We start from the raw sequence: 10,863 nt of genomic DNA, 5'->3' as shown, positions 1-10,863 counted from the left end.
CTTCTTGTCTTTGCCTAGGGGGAAACACTAAATCTCAGCATGGATTCTTTAGTAGATCATTTCTTAGAGGGTCTTTAACAATGATTCTTATAAAGGTGAATGTTAGGATTCAAGGCTCTCATTTGGGTTTGAGACAAAAAGCTGTAGAATTCCTATTGTGGCCATGCATTTTTGCTTATGGTTTGGGTGGTACATTGTGGTGTCAATATTATTAGATGTCCCCTCCTGTGTTTCTAGTTATGTGCTAGGCATATTTATTCTACACAAGTATTGTTCCAACCCCTAGCTATGCCAGAAAAATGTTGAACCTTAGGCTAAGCTACAATTGTTGAGCTTGAGCCCTGTATGGAAAAATATATTGCAAAACTTAAGGGGGTTGAAGTGTTCTGCTTCTCTCCTTTTCACCTAAATATAGAAATTTCTCAATCTAGAGTATAAAAGCATTGAGAACACTGATCTTCTATTTTTATATTGGAAATGGGAAGGTGATTTGACTTTTTAGCATTTACCTATTTTTGTATGGATTTTTAGATACAAAAATGGAATGATGGTTTGAACTTCAAGATAATATATAAAATATTTAATTATGTGTTTTTTGTTGTCAAAAGAAAATTGGAATTTGAAATTTCCTTTTCATGTGAAAATATCTTGTAATTTAAGTTTTAAAACAAGGGTGCTGCTAAAATTTGATCACTAGTTGCACGTAGATTAGTGAAGCCATTTGTAAGTCATAGTGAAGTTAGAGAGAAATGCTCTTGAAGAGGCATTGGGCAAGAGCTTCCTTAAGATCTCATTAATATTTTCTTAGTATTTTTTGTTGTGACTGAAAATTGGAATTTGAAATTTCTTTTTCCTAGAACCAAAAGTCGTTATAGGGACAAGTTGAAAATTTGTGTGATGGTTGACTGAAGAGAACCTCAAATTTCAATGTTCGGATTGAAAAGCTTCCTTCAATGGTGCGTACATTCAAACAAATATGTCGTGCATCCTCCAAGCTGCCCAGTCGCTCTGCTCAGTGTTCAGCTCCTTCATCGCGCCATGCCTTCCGACAGCATCAAACTCCTCAGCAAATGGTTCAACGTGTTCGGCCATCATGTTCTGATCGCCCTTAAAGAGAAAGGAATCCAGTTTGAGTACCTGGAGCAGGACTTGGACAGTAAAACCCAGTTGCTGCTGGAGTCCAATCCAATTTACACGAAGGTCCCCGTTTTGATCCACAACGGGAAGCCCCTTTCCGAGTCGCTTGTCATACTTCAATACCTCGATGAAGTGTGGCCCTCGAAGAGGTTGCTTCCGGAGGGTGCCTACGAACGAGCACAGGAGCGCTTTTGGGCGGACTTTGTCGATAAGAAGGTGAGCACGGGAAGGTCTGATCATTGATATTTTAGTTGTCTACGATAGTAGTTCGAACTTCGCAATCTTGTTTTCAGTCTGCACCCTGTCGAATCAAGAAAAGAGCATGCCGGAAGTATATGGTTCTTCTATAAGAAGCTAGATTCCAGGGTTAGATTCGCAGTAGAAGTCGTCTGCTACAAGTAATAATGGGGTGGTGTTGGGTGCATAACAGATGTATGATGCAGGCGCTCGGATTCTAAGATGCCAAGGCGAGGATCAAGTGAAAGCCACGAAAGACTTGATTTGAAAATGGTTCCAATCCTATAGGTATAACACTAATGCAGTTAAGCTTTTGATTCATTACTAGCATGTCGAATTTGACTTTTTGGATGATTGTGTGAGTTCAAATCGTTGGCTCAAGTTGGGCTCGGATTCTAAGATGCCAAGGCGAGGATCAAGTGAAAGCCACGAAAGACTTGATTTGAAAATGGCTCCAATCCTATAGGTATAACACTAATGCAGTTAAGCTTTTGATTCATTACTAGCATGTCGAATTTGACTTTTTGGATGATTGTGTGAGTTCAAATCGTTGGCTCAAGTTGGGCTTGTCACTAAGTGAGCATTGATTGAAATTTTCATGTCTTCTAAATATGAATATTGCGTTAAATCATAAATTTCAAGTGGAAAGAGAGAACTCCAAGAATGGGATATATGTATTTTGTGTTTTCTATCAAGTATTAAAGCCCTCCGAGTTCTTAGTTGCCTACATATATTTGTGGAACATTACACCTTCCTTTTTCAAAAAACAAAGCTTTATTCGCACTGCATGCCTCTATAAGCTAATGTCAAAGATAGTGTGACACAAAACTACATGTTTAGTTTTGGTCACATCTCAAACCCAAAGAGGAAGGAGGTCTGGGTATTAAATCAAGTCAAATAGATGCTCGTGCTCTCTATCTGAGCCCTAGATCACAAAAATACATAGACATCAAAGGCAAGGTCATACTCCAATAGAGAAAATAGAAAGAGCTCAAGGAAAGCATTAATTTGAGCTAAGTGAGTCTTTGTTGGAAGAAAATCTTGTGTCTCAACCCACGTGAATTGATGTGAAAGAGGTGAATTGATAAGGCTAGTTTAGATGGATTGGACGGTTGGGACCGAACCATTTTCAACAAAAATAAAGGTCATAGATTTGAAAGCCGTTCCAAAAATGACACACTTTATTTTGATGACCCACATCAGAAGGGGTTTAAATGTGTAGAAGCAATATGCAGAGATGAACTACTCAATCAATAAAATCCTTAACAAATAATGAAGATCATACACTTATATAGCTAGAGAAAATCTTGAAGTCCATATAAAAAATTTCATAATTGGATAATCGTGGAAAGTTATTGCAAATTTTCTATGGATGAGTGAACGTATCTCAAATAACAGACCGTGCTACTCAAACAACAAGATCTCTTTTTCGTTTGGTCAACACAAAGATCCAAATACATCAATGAAGAGTTTCATGATATATTTGGATTTTTCATTTCCTTCAGAAAAAGTTGCATCTAACAAAGTGCTAACATGCACCAACTTTGGATCTTGTTCTGTTCCAAGGTTCATCTCAGTTAAATCATCCTCCTGTACTCTTGCACACTTTCTCAAGTGATCCTCAAATGCTGTTTCAGCTTCAATGACTGCTTGAATATCTGTTTTAATGTAAACTTCCTCCTCCTCATCAACATCCCACTGGTCTGCATAAACTCCATTTGACTTCTTTTCTTTGCCTCTTCCTAGACTTCCTTCGGACTGGGACTATCCAAAATCGGAACTGCGGACATCTCCATTGTTGGAAAATTGTGCACTGTAAGACTATTGTACTGATCAAGAATACTCAGCACATCCACTTCAAAAATTGGCACAAGAGATGGATTTCTTTTGAGAAACCATTCCTCATCATCTTCCACTTCGGCCACCATGTTAATGCCTTCAGTTGCCAAGGGCTGAACCCTTTTTGGTACACTCCTTATTGGAATCATTGCCATTTTAAATTTCTTCTTTCCTTTTTTGATGGTCACCCTATCAACCCCCCAATCCTACTTGATCTTGGCTACCCGAAACCATTGCCTTCCATGTAGCATAGAATACGATTGCTCATCTCCCTCCAATTTGAGGACAATAAAACTGACCATAAACGTCAATCCACAAACTCCAATCTGTTGATTCCTCAGAATTCCCAGAGGTTGGACCCTCCTTTGGTCCACCATCTTCACCTGAAAAGGCGCTGGTTCTAATTCATTTAGACAAAATTTCCTATAAAGGTCTTCGGACAAAATGTTCACACTCGACCCTCCATCTAACAGGACTTCTAGTATCACCTGTGACTTATATTCCACCTGAATAAGTGGTACAGTATAATCCACATCTGCAATCGTGCTGCATTAACAGTTGGGTCAACTTCCAAAGACTCTCCCTCTTCCTTTTTCGCCTTATCCATTAGGCTCCCTATGTCAACTGACAACTTAGCCAACAATTGTGTTTTGAATTCTGGTACTATATTAAGAAGCTGGTCCAATATGCTATTGATCTTAGCTTTGAGCAAGCTATGAAACAATTCTTCTTGTTCCCCTGTAACCTCTTTTTCTGATTCTTTAAGTACAACGGCTGAGCCTCTTTGCAAGCCCCTTTCTTTTTTGGAGTGTTTACTTTCTGGCTTTCATTTTGCCTATCAGATTCCTCAGGTTGCACTATGCTCCCTTTGCTGTCATCCTGATCTTCCTTTGGTTCTTCCTCAATCAATGTTGACTTTGCACATTGAGGTTGTACCTTTTTCTCTACTAGTTGTATTGCTTCCTCAATCTTTACTTTTGTAGGTATAGGTTGTGTGGTGTCCGTCAATGGCCACCTAACCTTTTTATCTACATTCACCTTATCCAAGGCTTTAAGAACCTCATGTCGAACTTTCTTTTGCTCATCCCAATCAATTGGGTGTTTGTGTTTGTCTGCCATTGTCACTTTCTCTTCCTTTGGGATTGGTCCTTTAGACCTTGTTACAGCCAGTGCTGCAGAATCACTTTGTCCCTCCAACATGTCACTCTCCTGTTTGCACCCTAAACAATCACATAAAATAGTTAGTACTGGCTCCATAACCTCTTCTCTTTTGTTATTGTCTGCTTCACCTTCACAAGCCCTTCCTCTACCCCATTCTGCTTGAGCTATATATGATCATAGCATTGGCTTGGGCTAGTGGTGGACGAGGCGGATTCTGCATTTGTGATTCAGTCTAGTATTGAACAATCGGGATGCCCCTCTCATTGCGGTGTTTACACCAGAGTTCACATCTTGGACCTTGCCGGTGTCCAGCTTTTTCACAATATGTGCAATTCTGTGCATCATTACTTGTATTGGCTTGTCGAGGATTATTTCCCCAATTTTGATATGCTAGTCTCCGCGTCTGATTATCATTATCATTCACCCCTACTAGTGCATGAATGGCCTGAGTGCTGAATTCTTCACCAAGTAGCACTGATTGAAGTTCTTCTAGTGTCGAAATTTGTCGTTGAATGGCAATACTTTGGACCAGATTCTCGTATCCCTCTCCTAGTCCATTCAGGATGACTTGAACCATTTCTACTGGATTCATAGTCTCTTTTGCTATTGCAAGTTGATTGTTGTAGTCTTTGATCCTGAGTACGTAAGCATGACCGATTTTGCTGCTCTTGTAGAAACTCTAGTTGATTTGGTTTCTTAGTGTGAGAATCCTGGAAGTGTTCTTGGACTCATAGAGAGATGCGAACATATCCCATGCTTCTTTCGATGTCTTGACGGTGTTGAGCTATCCTAGGATGACATCTTGGACATTCTGCTGGATCAGATGATATGCATACTTGTCTTTCTTGTCCCATTTAGCTTGTGTTTGGGCAATGGTAGGATCTGGTATAGGTGCGGAAACTGTTGGTATAGCTGGAGATTCTGCTATAGATCTCGCTACTGGTGTTGTGACAATAGGTGGAGTAGAGCTAGTGTTGGCTAGATATTCCAATGGTCTAGGTGTAATCCATCGACATACTCCCATTTGTCCTAAAGTACAAGAATGGTCTCCATTTGGTATTTCCATGTGCCGTAATTGGAGTTGTCTAGCTTAGCAAATGCCTCTAGATTGAGGTTGCTAGTTGTAGACATGGTACAAGAAATGTACTCAAAGTGTCGCGAAAAATTCACTGTTTGAATCAATTGCAAAACACTGACTATGGCAAGTGCAATTGGAATTGTCGATGAAGATAGAACTGCAATATATATAATCCAATCTAAATTACAAGGCTTGTGGCAAATGATGCCATGAATAGCCAAGAGGCTTTACAAGGCTTGAAATGATGTGCACAATGTTGTGAAATAGCCAAATAGGCTTTACAATGATGGCATGTGTGTGTGAAATCAAATCACGTGCTATCTGCCCACTCATCAATCTGTCAATGCCTTTGAACACTCTGAAGTCTGCTCACTGAACTGATGAACGTCAGGTTTCAGGTAATGTGATGATGTGAAACTATATTTGAGCATAGGGACTGACTCCGAGTAGAAACTAGTTGGGAATTTTGGGCATGGCTTAGATTGGCAGCTTGGAGAAATTCAAAGTGTCTCCTCTATGATGATCTAGTCTACTCTGATCTAGATCTATACCAACTATCGATCGATGAAAAGAATAGCAAATAATCTATTTTTCTTCTATTCTTTTTATGTGCTAGGTCAGATGCATCGATGTAGAGGCTGATGTGCATTTAGAAACTAGATTTGTCTCGACGAGGCTCAAAAGTAAGTGATACTTGCACCAAAATGTGCGCATGATGTGACGACCACGTAGAGCACAAAAAATCATCGATTTTCCTTTTTAGAGCGCCCTCAAATTCTTCCTGGATCAAGAGATATGACTTGATCTAGGTGGAGGGGCAAAAAAGGATGCAAAGTGCTTAATGATGATCTGGCACTCAGGGTCACATGTAGGGGTGTGCCTTTGGAGCAATGATGATGTGGCACAACTAGGTGCACATCCAGTGGCTGTATGTGCCTTGCAAGGGGTAATTGTGCATGACAGGGGACTGCCATATGACAATGCTGTTGAGCTGGCAAATGATGTGGCAATTTGACTTTGACTGATTGACCTAGCAGTTGACTAGTCACTGAGCTGGATGATGTGGCAGCTGATGTGGTAGGGTGATGTGGATCTGACAGCTGGCAGCTAAGCTGATGACGTTGCAGTTGGAGAGGTGGCAAATAAGGTGCCACGTGTCGGGTTTTTATGGGTGCCACATGTCTACGTGCCACGTGTCTCTTACAAGACCAACCAAATTGAAGATAAGGCACGACAAAATCTGTGGAGATTCGTTGGAATCTATAGAAGATTTTGTTTACAGTAAGTGTCGTTGCTGGGAGATTGGAGCTCGTAAGCATCGTTGCTGGGAGTCTTGTAGGTTATGGTGCTTCATTGTATGGATTGAGTTCAGGAGGTGAGATCTTTGAGCCATTACTGGAAGTGTGCGTTAAGGAGCCTGGCTTTTGGTGATGTGGCATTGTGTCATTGACTGCATTGTGAAAAGGCTTTGGAGAGCTAGGAATTTTGAGCCCGTTTAACATTAGAGAGTCAAAAGCCTGCTGGGAAGTCATAAGGCTATCGTAATTTTTTTTTCTATGTCGTTGATGGACATCGGCTCGTTGGTAGAGAAGGCCGCTGAGAGTAGGGACAGTGGCTCATTGGTAGAGAAGGCCGTTGAGAGTAGAGCTTTGTTGGAGCTAGTGGATGGCTGAAGCAGCTGTGGAGAGGCTAGGAGCGGTGCACGATCACAAGAGGCAACAAAGGAGTCCTCATGCGTTTTGCACTGCTTTGGCCACTACCAACACTGATCATCTCAAGTCTTTTCTGTTGTATAAACAGCAGTAGCAACTTGAGGATGGTGGAGGCAATCTGCTTCAAGTATGAGGCTGAGTCATGCTTGATGGAGAGGTATGCCTTGTTCCAAGGTTGTAGAGGGAGCTAGCCACTTCAGAGCTAGCCTCTGAGGGATATTTACTTGTTGTCTTTCACTCTGTGTGATGAACAACTTTTGATTCTGAAATCTCTCACCTCTCTTTCACAAAAGAAACACTGTTAAACTCTCTTGGAACACCTGACTATATCTCTCTCTCAGACAGAGTGGACTCACAAGAGCTCAAACTAAAATCTCTCAAGAACTCAAAGATCTCTCAAAAAAGAAATGCAATGAACAGAATTCTCAAATGCATTGGACAGAAATTCTATCTCTCATGAAATGTGTTGATGGAAATTTTCTCTATCACTCAACAAAAGTGAATGGAACACTCAGTCTCTCAATCTCTCAATCCATCTCTTTCGCTCTCACAAGAAGAATGGCGCCTCCGCGGAAGGAAAAACCATGCTCTGATACCATGACAAAATATGAAGAGGGAGGAGGAGAAGAGTGGAGATGAGGAGAGGGGGCACAGTTAGAGAGCACACCACAAATGACTAACTGTAGATCTAGTTGAAAATGTAGAATATATACAAACCCATTTAGGGTTAGGGTTAGGGTTCGGGCATCTAACCCTTTCCTTTATAGCACTCTATATGTGTTAGTGCTATGCACATGTAAGCACATTATGTTGAGTGTGGTCTCTCAACATGTATGTACCTTTGAAAAAGAATGCCACCATTGTTTCCTTATTATTGACTATAGCATTTTTCCTTTGCCCCATTTGATTGCCTAATTTGTGGCCACCAATACGTAATTCTTTTCTATGTGAGTAGCGAGGAAGTGGACCAAAAAAATATAAGCCCCATATATCAAATGTACCATATGCTAGAATAGGGTTTAAGGGTCTAGGAAGCAACTTGTTGTGCCCGTATGCTTGGCACACTTTAAACTTTGGCACCATTCATGGATATCTTTGTCTAGCCTAGGACAGTAATACCCTGTGTTGAAGATTCCAAAGTTATGTTAGAAGAGGCAACTTGACTTGAATATTCATGGCATAGTTCCATAATCCTTTTAAATTCTTCCAAGCTCACCACCTTGCTTAGAACCTTACTTTCACCTTTCTTGTTGAGAACATTGCCTAGAATTGTGTAAGGACGAGCTTTCCTTACAAGACCTTGCTTCTATTAAGGGCTCAATCCAAGTAATTTTGAACATCTTTGAGCTTTGACCAACCTGAATCCTAAATCCAAGTAATGTTGAACATATTTGAGCTTTGAGCTTTGAGGGAAGTATCCTAAATCCAAGTAATTTTGATCATCTTCGAGTTTTGACCAACCCGCATCTATCATGGCAAGATTAGCCATTGAATGTGAGTATACACTTGAATTCACAGAAAAGATGTCCCCCCACCTAGAAGGTTGCATAATTGGACCCTCACTCATGTATTCCTTAAGCTAATAAAAGGATTTAGTTTGATCTAGCCCCCATTGGAAGGAGAATTTTTATTTGTTAACAAATTTATAGAATACATTTTTTTAGAGAACACTTCAACGAAGCATTGATAATACCTTTTTTAACCAAAAGTCCTTTTCACCTCCCTTACATTGGTGGGTGGTGGAAGGTTCCTGATTGCTTGTACCTTCTCAAGATCTGTCACAACATGATTTTGTAGTCTAGAATGTATTAGGCTAGCATAATCAAATGTAATAATTAGTAGGTAGGCTAGGTAGGTTTAAATAGCTAAATTCCATATGGATAATGTATTGGATATGTTAATTGATATGAAATAAATGGTGCACTCACACATGTAGGTCCTAGGATAGGAATGGGTAGGAATTCATGGGTGCATTAATAAATGGTAGGCATAAAGAGTCATAGGCTAAGGGTAGAATAATGGGGCATGACCAAGGGATGGATCCCAAGAGTCATGAGAGGTTGTGACGTCTCGTATGCATGGAATGCGAGCATGAGTCATTATGCATTCATATGTGGTTTGTGGATTGTAGGAGCATGCTAGTACTTGGTCATAGCAAAAATACACTCCTTCCACCCCATTTGGAGAGCCAATGCTTCCTAATTTATGCATCATTCTTTCACACATGTGCATCCTCCAACCTGTTCATGACAAGGTCCATCTACATGCCTTCCTATGAGATAACATGTTCCAAGGGAGCTACTTTCTTGCTTGCTAATTGACAATTTTTAGGATTAAGAGACCCTTTTGCATCATCAACTCTTTGCAAGGCCATTCTCAACTTTTCCCAAGTGATCCAAACAGCTTGCAAAAATAATCTAAAAAGACTCTTATAAACTTTCCCAAGTAAGTTGCAAATACGTGACTCATGAACCATTGAAAACGTACTAATGTATTGGTCAAGCCGAATGGCATCACCCCATAGGTATACACTTCCCAACATGAGACCTTTCTCTAATCTTCTTCACACATTTGAATTTGAAAGCATCCAGAGTTACATCGCACATAGAATACAATTCATGGGGCTAGCAACTTGATCCAAAATCTCATCCTGAAAGTGTAGCCTGAAAGTGTAGAGTAAAATAGCCCCTCTTTGTGCATGCAATGGGAAAATAAATAAACCCTAAATAAATCAAGTTATTTACCTTCTTCTTAAGCACATCATCTTGCACCACTCCCAAATGCCTCATCCACTACACCACTAGCTTGCTTTGGGGCTTAAGATCAATCTTGTGCTCTACTAACGTAACTTGCCATTCGTGTGAGTAGAAATTTACAAAAAGGTTAGGAAATCCATCTCGCATTTTTAAGTAACCCTACCTATCAGTAGTTGTTGTGGAATCATCAAGAAGCAGCTCATTTTGTTAGCAAAGGATAGTGACTTCCACACTGTTATCCTCTCTCTTAAACCCATGATCAAAGAAGGTTTTTATTCCTAGGATCCATCTCCTTTAGCAAGTTTGGTGTGATAGGGAGAGTTTATAAAAACAACTTGAAATAAGCATCTTTCATTGTTTTTTTACTCGTGACATTTATGGATGCATCTCAAATCAATGTATGGATTATAATTATTTAACCATCAATATGAGGAGAGGGAAAAACTAAGTAGGTGTGCTACCAAAATAACACTATAAGACACGGGTCATTTTTCAACGTCAATATTATCGACACTAAATGCAAATAATTTACTTTTAAAAAACAAGTGAAAAGTGTCAGAATGTCAATCAATGTGTGTATGTCGATTAGGCGTCGATAAGTGACAGTTGGTGGTGTTAATATGAACACTTATTTCATTAATTTTGGACTTGTCAATGTACAAATTTATTTTTACATATACTTTTGGACTAGTTTTCAGATCAAATTTAAGAAAAACCCAATCTTCAAAGCACATATAAAAACATAAAAATAAGCATTTTTTTTAATATTTTTTAAGGACATGAAACTAAAATTATAAAATTTAACGCAGCCTAGATAAGTTACATGAAAAAATAAGATTCAGCAGTTGTAAACTCTCTTAATATTTAATGGTGTTAATAAACACCTTCAAAAGTTACAATATTAAAGAAACTCTCACCATATTTATAATAGAATTTGACAAAC

The 10,863-nt window shown here is 39.5% G+C and overlaps 1 pseudogene; it reads left to right on the top strand.

Moving 5' to 3' along the window:
* Positions 1 to 994: 994 nt before the first annotated feature.
* Positions 995 to 7,125, top strand: LOC147897055 (glutathione S-transferase U25 pseudogene; annotated as a pseudogene).
* The last annotated feature ends 3,738 nt before the right edge of the window (positions 7,126 to 10,863 follow it).

The sequence above is a fragment of the Dipteris shenzhenensis genome, chromosome 11 (genome assembly GCF_047967505.1).
Source record: "Dipteris shenzhenensis isolate YYH24624 ecotype China chromosome 11, Dip_SZ_1.0, whole genome shotgun sequence".
NCBI classification, from domain to species: domain Eukaryota; kingdom Viridiplantae; phylum Streptophyta; class Polypodiopsida; order Gleicheniales; family Dipteridaceae; genus Dipteris; species Dipteris shenzhenensis.
This window is presented reverse-complemented; position numbering and strand designations above follow the sequence as displayed.